A 14,927-nucleotide genomic window follows, 5' to 3' on the forward strand; every position below is an offset into this window, starting at 1 on the left:
ATGTGTTTGTCTCTATGTCTCTCTTTCGATGTCTCTCCATTGCTTACTTTGTTTCTGTCTCTGTCTCTGTCTCTCTCTTAAGCTCTGTCTTTTTCTCTTATTGTCTCTTGCTTTTCCTCTATTCCAGCTTCTCTCTGTCTCTCTCTCTCTGTGTCTCTCTATGTGTGTGTCTCTCTCCATCTTTGTCTGTTTCTATCTCTCCTCCCCCTCTCTCATTCTGCTTTTTCTTCTTCAGGGCTTTTGAGATCCGCAAGAGACAAGAATAGGAATGGAGAAGCAAAGCAATGTGGAGTAATTGTGATTAAAACCCCAAAGACCACAGGATTTGGGTTTGCTGGCATCCCGCTTCCCTAATTTTATCTTCTGCCCTGGCTAGTTCCTGTGAGGTAACATTTTTTTTTCTGGGATGCTTTTCAACATTAAGACCATGAGGTGTATTGCTTTTAGTGGGCCCTTAATACAATTTTTGTGTGTAACCTGAATGAGGTTAAAGCATCTGAATCAATATTATAATAAGTAATATGTCATCCTCCATTGACAAGGATGATGTTACCCAGCTACAGTATTGTATGTGTTACCCTTGTGACACATCTGTGGGTCAGCTCATCAGGTACTCACTAACTAAGTGAACCTGGATGATGATGATGAGAATAGAATTTATGTATCCCTTCAACCTTTACAAAAATTAATTCACTTTATTTCCACAACAACCCTAAAATATAAGGGCTGTTATTATCCCCATTTTACACAGATGAGAAAACTGAAGCCAAAAAAGTTTAAATGATTTCCTCAAGAGTCTCCTAGCTAGTAAGTACTCAGGTCAGCTTTGAACTCAGGTCTTCCTAACTCCATTTGCAGCACTCTACCACCTAGATGCTTCGAGACCACATTAGACTTGTTACAACCTCTTTAAGTCTTATTATTCACATCTGTCAAATGGGTATGACAAGGCATCCTTATCTCAAAGGGCAATAGTGGTGAGTACATGGAGTAGTGAGATATAAAAACATTATGCAAATGTGACAAATTAATGGTATTATGGAGATAGATTAGCATAGAAAATTAGGGAAGCTCTATGCAGAGTAGAGCTCCTGGCTTTGCCCTTATTAGCACTGAGAATTGTAACCAGGCACAGCTCATACACATGCTCACACACTTATTCAAAAGGATAAAAATCTCCACTGAACTACATGTTCAAAAACATTTGCATCCATATGGATATATAAATACATAGCTACAGAAATATATATAGGAATATAGATAGATTCTTCTTCCACATTCCACATTCTATATACAGGCAGAGAAAGTGGGACTGCAGATATAAGACCTGGAAAAACTGAGTCCATTTGCATTCTCCCTCAGACGGTTACTAAGCTGTGTGACCCTGATCAAGTAACTTAAATTCTGTATACCTCAGTTTCCTCATCTGTAAACAGGGATAACAATAGCACCTTCCTCCCAGAGTTGTTGTGAGGATAAAATGAGATAATAGAATAATATAGCTTAAAGTGCTATATGAGTTTTAGCTATTATTGTTAATGGAAAGGGTGCTGAACTTTGAGTCAGAAGGAGATGTATTCAAATCTTGCCTTCATCACCTATAAATTGTGGGTACATCATTTAACCTGAGTCTCAGCTTCCTCATCTATGATATGTGGATAATAATGCCTCTTGTACTGTATTGCAAAAGGTTCTTAGAGAAGTCCATTTGAGACACTGTCTGCAAATTGCTTTCCAAGCCCTAAAAGTCAGCTATTATTAGTGGTATTACTATACATACACATGCAGTTGCACAGAATGAGATTCTCTGACTGTCTCTCTGCCAATATCCAATATGCATGCATGCCCACCCAAAGCTAGGCAATACCCAATGTGCAGGCACGCCTATTCAAATCCTCCCCCTCCTGCCATCTGGATCTGTTGTGCTCACAAATGAATGCACAGAGAATAGTATGAGCAGAACACTGGACAAGGTGGGGCATTCTCATTATATTGGGCCAAAGTATCTAGGACCATTAGGGATGTTGATGTAGTTGAGGGACAGTGCTAGAATGGGTGGATTTTTTGAAAAAAGCTTTTTACTTTTAAACCATGTGCATAGATAATTTTCAACATTCACCCTTGCAAAACCTTGTGTTCCAAAAATTTCCCCTTCCCCCCACTCCTTCCCCTAGACAGCAAGTAATCCAATATATGTTAAACATGTGTGATTCTTCTATATATATATTCCCACAATTATCATGTTGCACAAGAAAAATCAGATCAAAAAGGGAAAAAATGAGAAAGAAAACAAAAAGCAAGCAAACAACAACAAAAAAGTGCGAATGTTATGTTGTGACCCACCCCGAGTCCCCACAGCCTCTCTCTGGGTGCAGATGGCGCTCCATCACAAGACCGCATTGGAACTGACTGAAACATCTCGCCGTTGTAAAGAGCCACATCCATCACAATTGATCTTCATATAATCTTGTTGCCTTGTATAGTGATCTCCTGGTCCTGCTCATTTCACTCAGCATCAGTTCATATAAGTCTCTCCAAGCCTCTCTCTATTCATCCTGCTGATCGTTTCTTATAGAATAACATTCCATAACAGAATGAAGCATTTGTTAAGAGTTTACCATGAGACACGATGCTAGGGACAGGGATATTAATCAATCAGCCCTTGATTGCCTTCCATGAGCTGGCATTCTAATGGGGGAGACATTTAGGGAAATGGTAGCTAAGGGAAGGAGCTTTGGTCTGGAGAGCCTGAGGAATGGTGAATGGAACCGTAGGACCGTCAATTGCCATGGCATTTTCAAACACGAAGATGCTGTTGTTTTTCTTGAAAGACTGTTTTCAGAGTAAGAGAGTGGGTGAGTTGAGTGGGAGAGCCATTGGGAAGCCTGGTTGGGATGGAGTGCGTGAGAAATCTGGATCCTGTTAGCTACAATGAGCAATATGAGCAGTGATCAGTCAGGATAACAGCCCCAGAGCATATTCTCCAAAAATCAAACAACTTAGCTCCTTCAGAGCCTAGTCTCTACAGGTTCACAAGGGGAACTCGTTATATCAGTAGCATGCTACCACCTAAAAGAAGGCTATCTGTCAGCTGGAGACTTTGTCAACATTGACTGCAATTCCCAGGTACGCTCATCTTACCTGCAGAGCTAAAACTAGACATTTTGGTTCCTGGAATCAATAATACAAGATAAACCCTCAAGGTTGTAGGAAGGCCTGGGGTTGAAACCCAGGCACAGCCACTACTAAGGAAGTCTCCAGGAGGAGCTGAATTTATCAATTACAGCAAACCTGTAGTTTTCTATTTTAACAAATTATTTTTGATAAATAGGTGATAAGTTCAGTTGAATTTGCATTGTCAAAGATCAATAAATCTTATTGGCTTTTTCTAAATTTCAGCAGGGGTAAGGCCTTGGACATTCCGTCCTACTTGATCTGTTCACCAGATTCATCAAGCTAATCTGACTGTTTCAATAATTTCTGCTGAGCCTTCTGCATTTGTTTATCCAGTGAGTTCTTTGAACTGGTGTTTTAATTATTGTTCTGAAATATAGCTTGGACCACCACACTCTTTCCTGCCTTACTCCACCTCATTTTCTCCCTTCCTTCCCCTGCCAAAATGTTGCTGGTCATTCAGTCGTGTCTGCTCTTTATGACTCCATTTGTGTTTTCTTGGCAAATATCCTGAAGTGGCTTGCGATTTCCTTCTCCAGTTCATTTTACAGATGAGGGAACTGAGGCAAACTGTGTTAAGTGATTTGTTCAGAGTCCTACAGCTAATAAGTGTCTAAGGCCAGATTTAACTCAGAAAGATAAGTCTTCTAACTCTTGGTCTGGTGCTCTATCCTATCTGCCCTTCCTCTCCCAAAAGTTAATTATCTTTAATTGCCATCCCATCTAGTCTTCTTTCTCATAAGGATCCAGCACAGGTCTGTGTGAATGGTGCTGAGACACCATTATATGTTATCTAGCTCTGTGAAACTTCAAAATTACCCTACTACTGATCCAAAAAAAGGTACATTTACTGGGAGGATAGTTTGGAAAGCTGCAGCTTCTGGGGGCTATGCCTTCAGGATTTACTTCCAAAGACTTTTCCTTCTTCCCTCTAAGGTTAACTTTCATCTACTCAGTAAATAACTAGTATATACTAGTAGTCCCTTTTAATAGAATGTAAGCTCTTTGAAGGAAGGAAACGGTTTTGCTTTTCTTTTTATTCCCAATGCTTACAGAAACACCAGGCACATAAGCCCTTAATAAATGCTTGTGGATTAATTTGTTGATTGGCTGCCTTTGAGAAGATATCTGCAAAAACCTAAAAGTCAATTGGGGTAGATACATTTAAATGTAAAAGTAAAAGCCTTCAGAGACAAGGTAGACAGCTGGAGGGCTTGAATACTTAAAATACTGCTGCCGAGGTCAGCTAAACAATGAACTTCCCTCCAGGGCATAGACTACATTCTTACCTTAGTCTCTACCCACTCCACTATATAGATTCCCAAAGGAGCAAGAGAGGTAAAATTGACTGAATTGAAACTAATCACCCTAAGGCAGGTTGGAGTCACTTGGAGGGAAGGGGCTTTTGAGCAAAGAAGGTTTTTCCTAACTACTGCCTGGAGGTAATAATCTCAGAGCCCAGCTTCTGAGGTAGTCAAAGGGAAGAAGTTTCTGGCAGTCCTAAACAAAGGGTCTTTGCACTAGAAAGAGATCTCTGTAGAACTGAAGCAGAAAAAATCCTGCTTAAGAGAGAAGGATGGGTATCTTCCAAGTGGATGGCTAAAGGTAGAAGACCATAGATATCCACTGAAAATTGAACCCAGTAGCCCAATGGTTTGATGCTCACCCCCAACCTAGTAGCAGAAGAGCCCATGGAGCTCAGCCAGAAAAGGCGAGCCAACATAGGTTTCTAGTCCTATGGAGACACTAGACCCGGGAAAGAGCCAGCCCAGAACAACTGAGAACTTGCTCATCACCAACACCATGCCCTCCAGAAAGAAAAAGGAAAATGGGGCTCTGAAGTTCCTGAATCATTAGTTGCCTTGGGTTTGGCTTTGTGCGTTCCTTGTGGATATGCTTGTGTCCATTCTTCCCCCTTCCTCGACATCCATGTGAGAATGTATTCCTGGTTTGAGAAAAGAATCGAGTCTACTGGTTGATTGTTAGGAGGAAGCATACCGATGGGGGTTCATGAGCTATAATTTAGGAGGATAGTCACCCAAAGGGAACCCTGAAAGCAGTAGCAGCCACCCTTATATGAGAATCTAATCTACCGGCGGCAGCATGAGTCAGCTGAGCCTATCAAATAATTTTATATCAATGGGGCATTATCTTTATGTACATCTTATTTCCCCTACTAAACTGGATGTTTCTTGAATGATAAGATTTTGTCTTATTTATTTTTGTACTCATACAGTGTCTAGAATGGTGAATTCCTTATGGTGGGGCACTTAATACATGTTGAATAAACATTATATAATATAATATAATATAATATAATATAATATAATATAATATAATATAATATAATATAATATAATATAATATAATATAATATAAACATATAAAGAGACTAGATCAGAGCAGCCCTCTCTATCAATGACGTTGACTGGGTGAGCTGTCAATCAGTATCAGGCCAACAGTAACACTGACTTATTCAATGCTGATTGACAGCTCAGCAGTCAGTCAGTAATAGGGCAGTGAGAATACGAATGAGTCTTCCTCCTTCTTGCCTTCCCTTCTATGATTCAAAAAAAAAGAAGATCTGAGCCAATAACAAAGGGTGCAAAGGGTACAAAGCACATGCTTTTGCTGTGGAAATGTTGAAGTAACAGTTCTCATTGCTAGTTTTTTTACTGTTGCAGACTGTCTCCTTTGTGAGTTCATAAATAACCTGGGGAGTGAGAGAACGGTGCTTCTGGTCGGGGCCCATGTACGCCCAAATAGTGAAATGCTCCCATTTCTCCCAGTATTCGCCATTTCTTGTGGTACACTGCAAAGTGCCTTGGATTTGAAACCAGAAGACCTACCTTGTATATTTGGTTCTGTGTGACCTTTGGCAGTTACTTCCCTTCTGCAGGTTTCCTCTATGAAAGGAGAGAATAGGCCTAGGATTTTACTCCTTTACAGGCTAGAGCTGAATTAATCAAGAAAAATGCCAAGTCTTCCACTTGATTTAAAAAAATCAATTTCATAAGTATAAAGTATAGGGGTGGTTGGATGGTAGTTTGCCTGAATGAGATCTGGGAGTTTTACTAGGCTACCCAAAAGAGGCTCCACCTTAGTGCGTGTTGAGAGGGGTATGGTGTCCAAGACTGAAAAGAACTGATAAAGGGTTAGTCTGAAGGGCAGGAAGCACCAGCTCAAGTTCTGTCCCTGACATACTGGGTAGGAGATGATAGGAGAATCATCTCAGTGCCCTGGACAACTATCTAAGATCACAAGACAATCAAAGTGTTTGTGACTTGGGCAGGGATAGTTCTACCGTCTTCCACGTGGACCAGACCACACCTGGAGTTTAGAAAAGATATTCATAAGATAGAGTGTCCAGATGTGGGTAACCAGGACAACTCCAAGTTTATGTCATATGAGGGCTGTCTGAGGTCCTGGACATAAACACACAGCCTAAATTGACCTCATTGTAGGTCCTACCTCACTGCCCCTGGTTCTGCCTGCTGGGGTCTCCATGAAAATCCTCCATTTATTTAAGAACTGTCCCTCCCGAATCTTTTCCAAGTTAAATATTCCTGGTTCCTTCAACCTCTTGCTCCAGCATAGACTCAAGGCTTTTCACATGCTGGTTGTCCTTCTCTGGACACTTTCCAGCTTATTGATGTCCTTTCCCAGAATTGAATACAAAATTCAAGATGCATTCTGACCGGGGCGAAGGAAGTGGGGCCATCTCCAGTCAGCTCCTCACCCCCCTAAACGCAATGCACAGCTCCTTCCTACTTTTGGCTCCTCTGTGAGTGGCTTCCGAGATCACTCTGACTCTATGATGCTCTGAGCCTTGCCCTGGGGACCTACTTTGGCCAACCGGTGCCTAATAGAACATGCCCATTGGCTATCTACATAGGTCTCCATCAGCTAAGGACTTCTTGGAGAAGAATCATTGGTCTGTGTCTAGAGCAGGGGGTGCCCTCGTTAGCTAAACTAACGGGAAGTGGGCTACAGGAAATGTAGTCACAGACCATTAGGAACAGCTACCATCTTGAGAGGTTTCAAAAGCTGCTCTTCACATTCAGAATTTTATTCACAGACTAGAGAGAGAAACAGCTGCTTCATGGGGAGGGTCTATTTTAAGAGTAGACAGATTCAAGGACCATACTGGACCACCAGCTCCCAGGGCCATAGAATCTCAAGCTGGGAGGAAATAGTGGATGTGTCATTAACCCTCACTTAGCAGATTAATGAAGAGAGTGCCAGAATAGCAAAGTGCACTGAGCTAGAGGTCCTGGGTTCAAATCCTCGCCCTGGCATTCCTTGTGTGATCTCACTTATGCAAAATGAGAGGTTTGGATTAGATGATTTATCAAGTTTCTTCCAATCTGAACCTAACCCTGATCACAGCTCTAATCTTTACCCTAATTCTGAGCTTCTGACTCAAATCCTAATTTTAAATCTAATCCCAATCAATGGACAAACATGGAAGTGTTTGTGCTGGGCTCTGGTTCTAAAGGATGAAAGGATGTTTCCTCATGAGAAGAAACAACAAATACCTGCTGTATATAAATACATGGTATAAAGATAGAGTGAATAAAAACAAATGTGTACAAAATAGTTAAATACAAGGTGGTTGGAAGGGCACTGACATTTCAGCAAGATCAAGAACAGCTTCGTGGTGAAAATGGTGTATGAGCTGCTTCTTCAAGGGAGAGGGGACTCTCTGAGGTGGAGGTAGGGTGAGAGAACTGGAAATCCAGGATCCTATGAAATCACCTGGTCAGTGTCACGTCCTAGCCTAGATTTGAAACCAGAGAATGCCTGATTCCAAACCAAGTTTTCTTTCCACTATTTAACACTGCTTCATATCCTGATTTCTGCTGGGAGGCTTCCGTCTTCTCTAAATTCTGAGCCAATATAATTACAGTCAAAAAGCATTCATTAAAATTGAGGGGTTGCTCATGAATTGGGGAATGGCTGAATGTTGTACGAATGTAATGGAATACTAGTGTGCTATAATAAATGCTAAGCAGGCAGACTTCAGAAAAACCTGGAAAGATTTGCATGGATTGATGCTGAGTGAAGTGAGCAGAACCAGGAGAATATTGTACACATTAAAAGCAACATTGTACAACGATGAACTGTGATAAACCTGGCTCTTCTTAGCTGTGCAGTGATGCAAGAAAATTCCAGGGTACTTGTGATGGAGAGTGCCAATTGCATCCAGAGAAAAACCTATGGAGTTTGAATGCAGATCAAAAGCAGACTCTGTACACTTAAAATTTTTTTTTCTTTATTGTGGTTTTTCCTTTTTTGCTTTGATTCTTTTTCACAACCTGACTACTGTGAAATGTGATTGTACATGTATAGCCTATGTCATATGACTGTCTTGGGGAGGGAGGGAGAAAAGATTTGGAATTCAAATTCTCACAAGGATGAATGTTGAAAACTATATTTGCATATGATTGGAAAGAATAAAATACTATTTAGGTGCAATGAAGAAAATTTTAAAGCATTATTTAAGCTCTTACTATGTTCCAGGCATTGTACTACTACAGGCTAGAAAATTCCAAGTTCCTATTTCAAATTTTGCCCAGGATGGGGGCAAAAAGAGGAGTGTAAAAATTCTAGGATTTAAGTTAATGGCTGGACAGAATCCCTTTTCCCCTCTTCCTTAGTAAGCATGGGACACCACATAAATTCAGTCATTCCCTGTCTCTTAATCTAATCTGGGGCTATACCTGCTGTACTCTTTATATAGTCCTAGTGAGGAAGAGGGTACAGTTATCCCTTCCACAATGCAGGGGCTAAGGAATCCCCCATGATCTGGAAGATCCACATAAAATGTTTATGCCTTCCAGAAAAGAAATGTGAAAATCCAAAACAGGTAGATATTGCACAATACTATACAAATATTTTATACATTTCTGAGTTTCTAAATTTTTTCTTTGTCGTCTGCTGGCCCCAGCATGTCATCTCTAGCTTCCACAAAACTCCCACAGCTTCCCATTTAGTTTCTTACACTGACCCATGACATATGGAAACCATTATGAAGAAAGGCAAAATGCAAAAGGAATAACCGTATCCTCTGACACCTTCAATCTGCCCTCCCTTTTTTCAGCCCCTTCCTTTCTTTTCCCTTTCTCCTGCTACTTCTGCCTTTGATAACTAGTTAAATAGCCACTTCTCTGGATAGAGAAAGAGGTGCTCATTAGCCATCCTTGACCCTCACTGGCCAAGAGGATTGCTACTGCAAGTCTGACTTGTAGTTGCAAGGTGTGGATGTGCCGGCATGAATAGAAAGGCAAGGGATCAGGGATCAAACCAGTTAGGCTGTGATGGTTTTCCAGTGTAACCTATAGAAGGCTATAGATTCTAGAGACAGAGCTTCTTCCTCTCCCCCCAACCCCCAAGGAACAGAAGTGTATGAACATTTCAGAGTTGTTGAGGAGACTGATGAGAAAGCACATGTATAATGCTTTGCAAACCTTAAAGCACTATGTAAATTCTAGCTATTATAATTACAAATATAATTATTTATTATTAGTACTAGTTAGAAGACTAGGATTCAAATCTTGATTCTGCTGCTTACAATCTGTGTTACTATGGTCAAGTCACTTGAATAATTGGGCCCCAGTTCCTCATCCATAAGATGAAGGAGTTGTACTAGATGGTCCCTAAAGTCCCTTCCAGCGCTAAATCCTTTACGGGGTTCCCTCTAATACCTTATATTTATTTTTCTGTGCACAGATAAGTTCCTTGGGGCTATGGAAGCTCATCTATTTGTTTTCTTATGTAGGGCACACTGGGCATTTTATAAAATATTTGTTGAGTGAAGTTCTAACCTCTACATGCATCCTGAGTTTAACTGGTTGCTTTGTGGCCCACACGATGTGGCTCCCATTGGTCTCTTGCTCTTTTTTCCCCCTTCTCCCTCCCCTAGAGAAAACAAGGTAGTGGCAAGATGGGGGGAGGCCATCAGTATGTGAACTGCGTGGGTGACCCTGGTCCTGGTGATAAATGATTCTCAGAATCCCTGCTCTGATTCCATTGTAGCCGGAAGAATGAACGCGGAGCTCCAGAGAGCTCCACCCCGCTGTCCCCAGCACGGTATTTTTCCACCTACTCTTCTGGCTTCAGTATCGATTTAAATAGAGGGAAGGCAGGTGCCAGGAGAGGAAAGAGCTACCCACTGGCTCAGGGAACAAGAGACGGACTCAGGAAGGCAGGGACGCAAAAAGGATGAGGAAAGAAACAAAGGGAGGGAGAGAGGAAGCCGGGAACAAAGGAGACAATAAAAAGAGAGGAGAAGGGAAAAAGGCAAAACGTTCAATAGAGACTGAAAGGGGGAAAAGAAAGCAAATGAATAATCCGAGGCAAGAAAGCAGTAGCAGGGAAATGGTACTTTGGTAGATTCTGGACTTTGATCAATAGGTAGGCTCTCCTGCAACCAGAAGCAGATCCAAACTCCCCAGAATAGTTTTGTCCTGGATATAAGGGGATGTAATCCCTTTGAGGAAGCCCTCAGTCTCATCGTCCTCCCTTCCAGTCCTCCCTGCGCAGTCAGACCAAAGGGGGACTCTGCTTCCATGGGCCTGAGAAAATCAGACTTGTTCTCTGGCCTTGCATGTGAACAGAGCTGTGCCCACAGGTTCTCAGGTTCTCCCCACACCTCTCTCATGTGACAGAGAGACACAGAGAAAAAAACACAGAGAAAGAAAGAAGAGAGAAAAGCAGAGATACAGAGAAAGAGAGAAAAGAGAAAGAGACAGAGACACAGAGAGAGAGCCAGACACAGAGAGAGAGTCAGAGGAAGAAAGAAATAAAAAGAGAGAGGGAAAGAGGGAGAGGGAGAAACACACACAGAGACAGAGGCAGAGACAGATGGAGAGAGGAAAGGGGTGATGGGGAATGAGGGAGGGAGAGAGACAGAGGCACACACACAGAGGGAGGGAAGGGGGGAGGAATATTGGGGGAGGAATATTGGGGGAGGAGGGAGAGAGAAAAACATAATAATTCTGACCTTTCCTCTCTTTCAGGAGGACTTGGATTCCTGGTAATATCTAGAAGGAATAGTTGCAGTTTGGGACTTCATTTTTGTTTTTGTTTTTACCTCAGGGGATGGGGAGAGTGAAGGGAAAGAAAGCCCCCCACTCCCTGCCCCCAGATTATGCTCTCGCTGCTGGATGGGTGCCCCAAGGTCAGTGCTTATGGCCCCCCAGAAGCTCCCTGGGAGCCCCGAGAGCTCTGAATAGAGAGCCTAAGGAGGAATCTGCTTTCTCTCTGTTTAGTGGGGCCTCTGGCTCAGCGAGATTCACACACACACACACACACACACACACACACACACACACGGGTGTTTGCTGGCACAGTCAGATCCGTCTGTGTTGCCATGACAACCCTCAGGGCTGCCCCCTTTCTCTCCCTACCCCGACTCTCTTCTTGCCATCTCTCCTCGACATCTCCACTATCTCTGACTTAGCCTATTTTTTTTTTCTCTCCGTGTATTTTTCTTAGTCACTCTCTGTTTTTGGTTCTCCATCAATTTGCTTTCCCTCCCTTCTCTTCTTCTTTCGTTCTCATTTCCCTCAGATCTGCCCTCCTTCCTGAGGTTGTATTTCTGCAAAGTAGGATCACAAGAATAATCTCTCTAGAGTTGTAAAGACCCTCTTAGAAGTCATTTCATGCAGCCTCCTCGTTTCATAAATGAGGAAACAGAGGCTGAGAGAGGCTGTGAGTTGCCTCTGATCATATAGGGAATAAATGAGCAGTAAACCTGGATTCTGAATCCGGGGCAGCCGGCTCCAAATCGGGCTCATTACTGCTCCAAATCAGCAGGACCTTTCTCCAGAGCTGACCCCGGTGTCTTAAAGTACATAGAGTAACATTCGTCAGACAAGGCAGGGACTCGGGGACTAGGTTCACAGCAATAGTCCAAGGGTCGTCCTGTGCAGAAGAATCTCAGAAATATTCTTGTCTTCCTTTCCACGTTTTCCCTGAGCACATTCTTGTTTCCCTTCGTCCGAGAGAGAATATCCTTTTTATCTTCTCAACATCCTCTCCATCTTGTTCTCAGCTTTTCAAACTTTTTCCTGATTAACTTGACTCAGCCCCAGACATGTTATAAACTCTGGGATGGCCCTCTGGGCTCATGAAAACATTTGCATTCAGCTCCATTCACTTGTATTGGCTTGTTTCTGTGGTGTACACGTTTTTTTCCTGTATCTTCATCACTTTATATCCATCTTCTCCAGCATAATGGGAGCTTCCTGAGGGCAGGGACTATGTTTCTCTCATCAGATCTAGCAGTCCTCAAGGTCAAGGGCTTCTGCATCTCTTCCCACCAATTAAAACAAGATTTCCCACAGGATTCCCTCGATTACAAAGAGTGAAATGTCATGGAGACTGATCAGAGAGAGGAGGGCTTTACGGATGCTGAGGACATCTTTTGGAGCACACTCCCCTAGGTAGGCTCTGGCCTACAGCGGGTCTCCTGCTTGTACTTGTATCCCCAGTGCTTAGCACAATACCTGACTTCTAATAAACTCTTAATAGATACTTGTTGCCTTGCCTGCTGGTCTCTGGTAATTTAATTGATGTTGGTTCAGTGGATTAACATCTGGCAGGGGCACTTTCTATTCAGGGGTCCAATCAAAGAACTTCTGTTGAGTTCTGCTTAGGAGTGAAACTGGCCCAGTCCAATCTTTCAATGCAGGACTCCGGTATTCTGCTGCTGCTGCTGCTAACTTTCTATTACCCCATCTAGAGAGAAGTACTAGATTCAGAAGTGGGAGATCTGGGTTCAAATTCTGAATCCATTACTTTAACCTTTCCCAGGTTTAATTTGCTCATTTATAAACAGAATCATCATATTTTTACTATTTCAGATTTTTGCTTTGAAGACCTCCTCATAAATGAAGGGTATTATTATCACACTGATTGTCCTCTTTAAATAAACCCTACTTTTGGGTCCCTTCTTAGCCTGCCCCTTTTCCCCTTTTTTATGGAATTCCTCTTCAACACCACACAAGTTCAGTTGTCTGGTTAACAGAAAAAAAACAAAAAAACAAAAAACCCCCCCAAAATCCATTTATTTTCGAGTACAAAAACCTCAGGAAACATACTATAGCTCAGTAGTTAAGTAACAGGTTTAGTTCTCTAAACCTAGCACAGTGCCTGGAACATAGTAGGCTCTTAATAAATGTTTACTGGTTTGATTGATTATTGATTTGTGGTCTCAATTACTCAATTTTTGTTGAATTGACCTAAGTCAAGTCTTGTAGCTTTCATGCCCAGATTGGCCGACTTGCTGGTTCTTGGGTAAGCTGATTGGTGGGCCACAGGGCCATTCTTAGGTTCCAGATGAAAACTTTTCCCTCTGCAGCCATCCAAACTCCAATGTTCTTCTGGATTCCCCCCAACATCTATTTATCAAGTCTCTCTTCTGCAGACTCTTAATGTCTGCCTGGATGAAATATCTTCGGTGACTGTTCCTTCCTTATATGCCTTTTAGATTCTGTCCCTGGTTCCAAGATGTCAATCCTGGTATTGTTTTGTCCTTATAACACTGGCTTCTCAAACCTACATTTACAATTTGATTACTCCTGCCTCCCAGACAATAGTGCATTTAGGTGCACATGCATTTGGAGGAGAGGGCTTTTGGCCACATATCTCTACATGAGTTCCATTAAGTTGTAGGGAAGGATGGAAGAACACGGCCTAATATGGTAAAACTCTGCCTTCCCCTTTACCCTCTTCCCTCCTCTGGTTCTTCTTTTTTTCCTTTTCCGGTTTTTTTTAAATGATCAGGGCGGCAGAGTGATTTTTTGGATTTGGACTGAAAGGACTTGACTTTGAATTCTGGTTCTGCTATTTTACAACTTGTATCTGTCGCCTCCTTTGAAGATGTCATTTTCTTTCTTTGCAAAATGGGGAGTTTAGAACAAATGGAAGATTTTCTTCCAGCTCTCTATATTGTAAACCCTAAGTAGATAGCAAAGTCTAGAAGAAGGCCCTGGAGACCCTGTCCCACCAGTCTTCATTCCACCTCTTCCCCCTTCCTCATCCTTTCCTCCTAGATTTCCTCTCCCCAAAGCTGGTTATTTATATCCTGGGAACAGCTACTGACAGACAGCTGGGAGTTGCAAGGTGTTTGACGGGGATAAGCAAGGCAGACATGACAGGGTGGTGGGTGGCCATGCCATTCTTACCAAGGCCAAGAGTTATGGCTTCCTTTCCTCCGCTTTGCTCAGGGATGCAGCTAAGACCAGATATGCTCGGATTTTACTGGCCCAAATGGGAAATAAATGAGAATGAAGGACACAGAAAGGGAAAGAGTGAGGATTGGGACCACTGCATAGGGATTCGTAGGTTAGAATTGTAGAGAACCCCCAACCCCCAAAGTATGCCAGCATAAGCCCAGAAGACCTCTGGGGAAATTTGTCATTAATTCTTTTCCAGTGTGTGTTATTGGGGGGCATGAGGCTATCACTGCATAAACCTGTGGGAGCCCTTTTGCCACATGGAGCTCAGAGCTGAAAGGGACCTTAGACAGGGTCTAGGCCATACCCATCACTTTACACTGAGGAGACTGAACATCAGAGAGAAGTGCATTGGTCACTGGTAGTGGTGGGATTTGAACCTGGTTCTTTGGTTCCACATTCGGTCCTCTTTCTTCCTTTATTATTATTATTGCCTGTACATTGAGGGAGTCACTAGTTAATCAGCATCCCTTTCTGCTCTAACACTCGATGACTCAAAGATCCAGGCTT

Source organism: Sminthopsis crassicaudata, chromosome 4, assembly GCF_048593235.1.
Source record: "Sminthopsis crassicaudata isolate SCR6 chromosome 4, ASM4859323v1, whole genome shotgun sequence".
Classification (NCBI taxonomy): domain Eukaryota; kingdom Metazoa; phylum Chordata; class Mammalia; order Dasyuromorphia; family Dasyuridae; genus Sminthopsis; species Sminthopsis crassicaudata.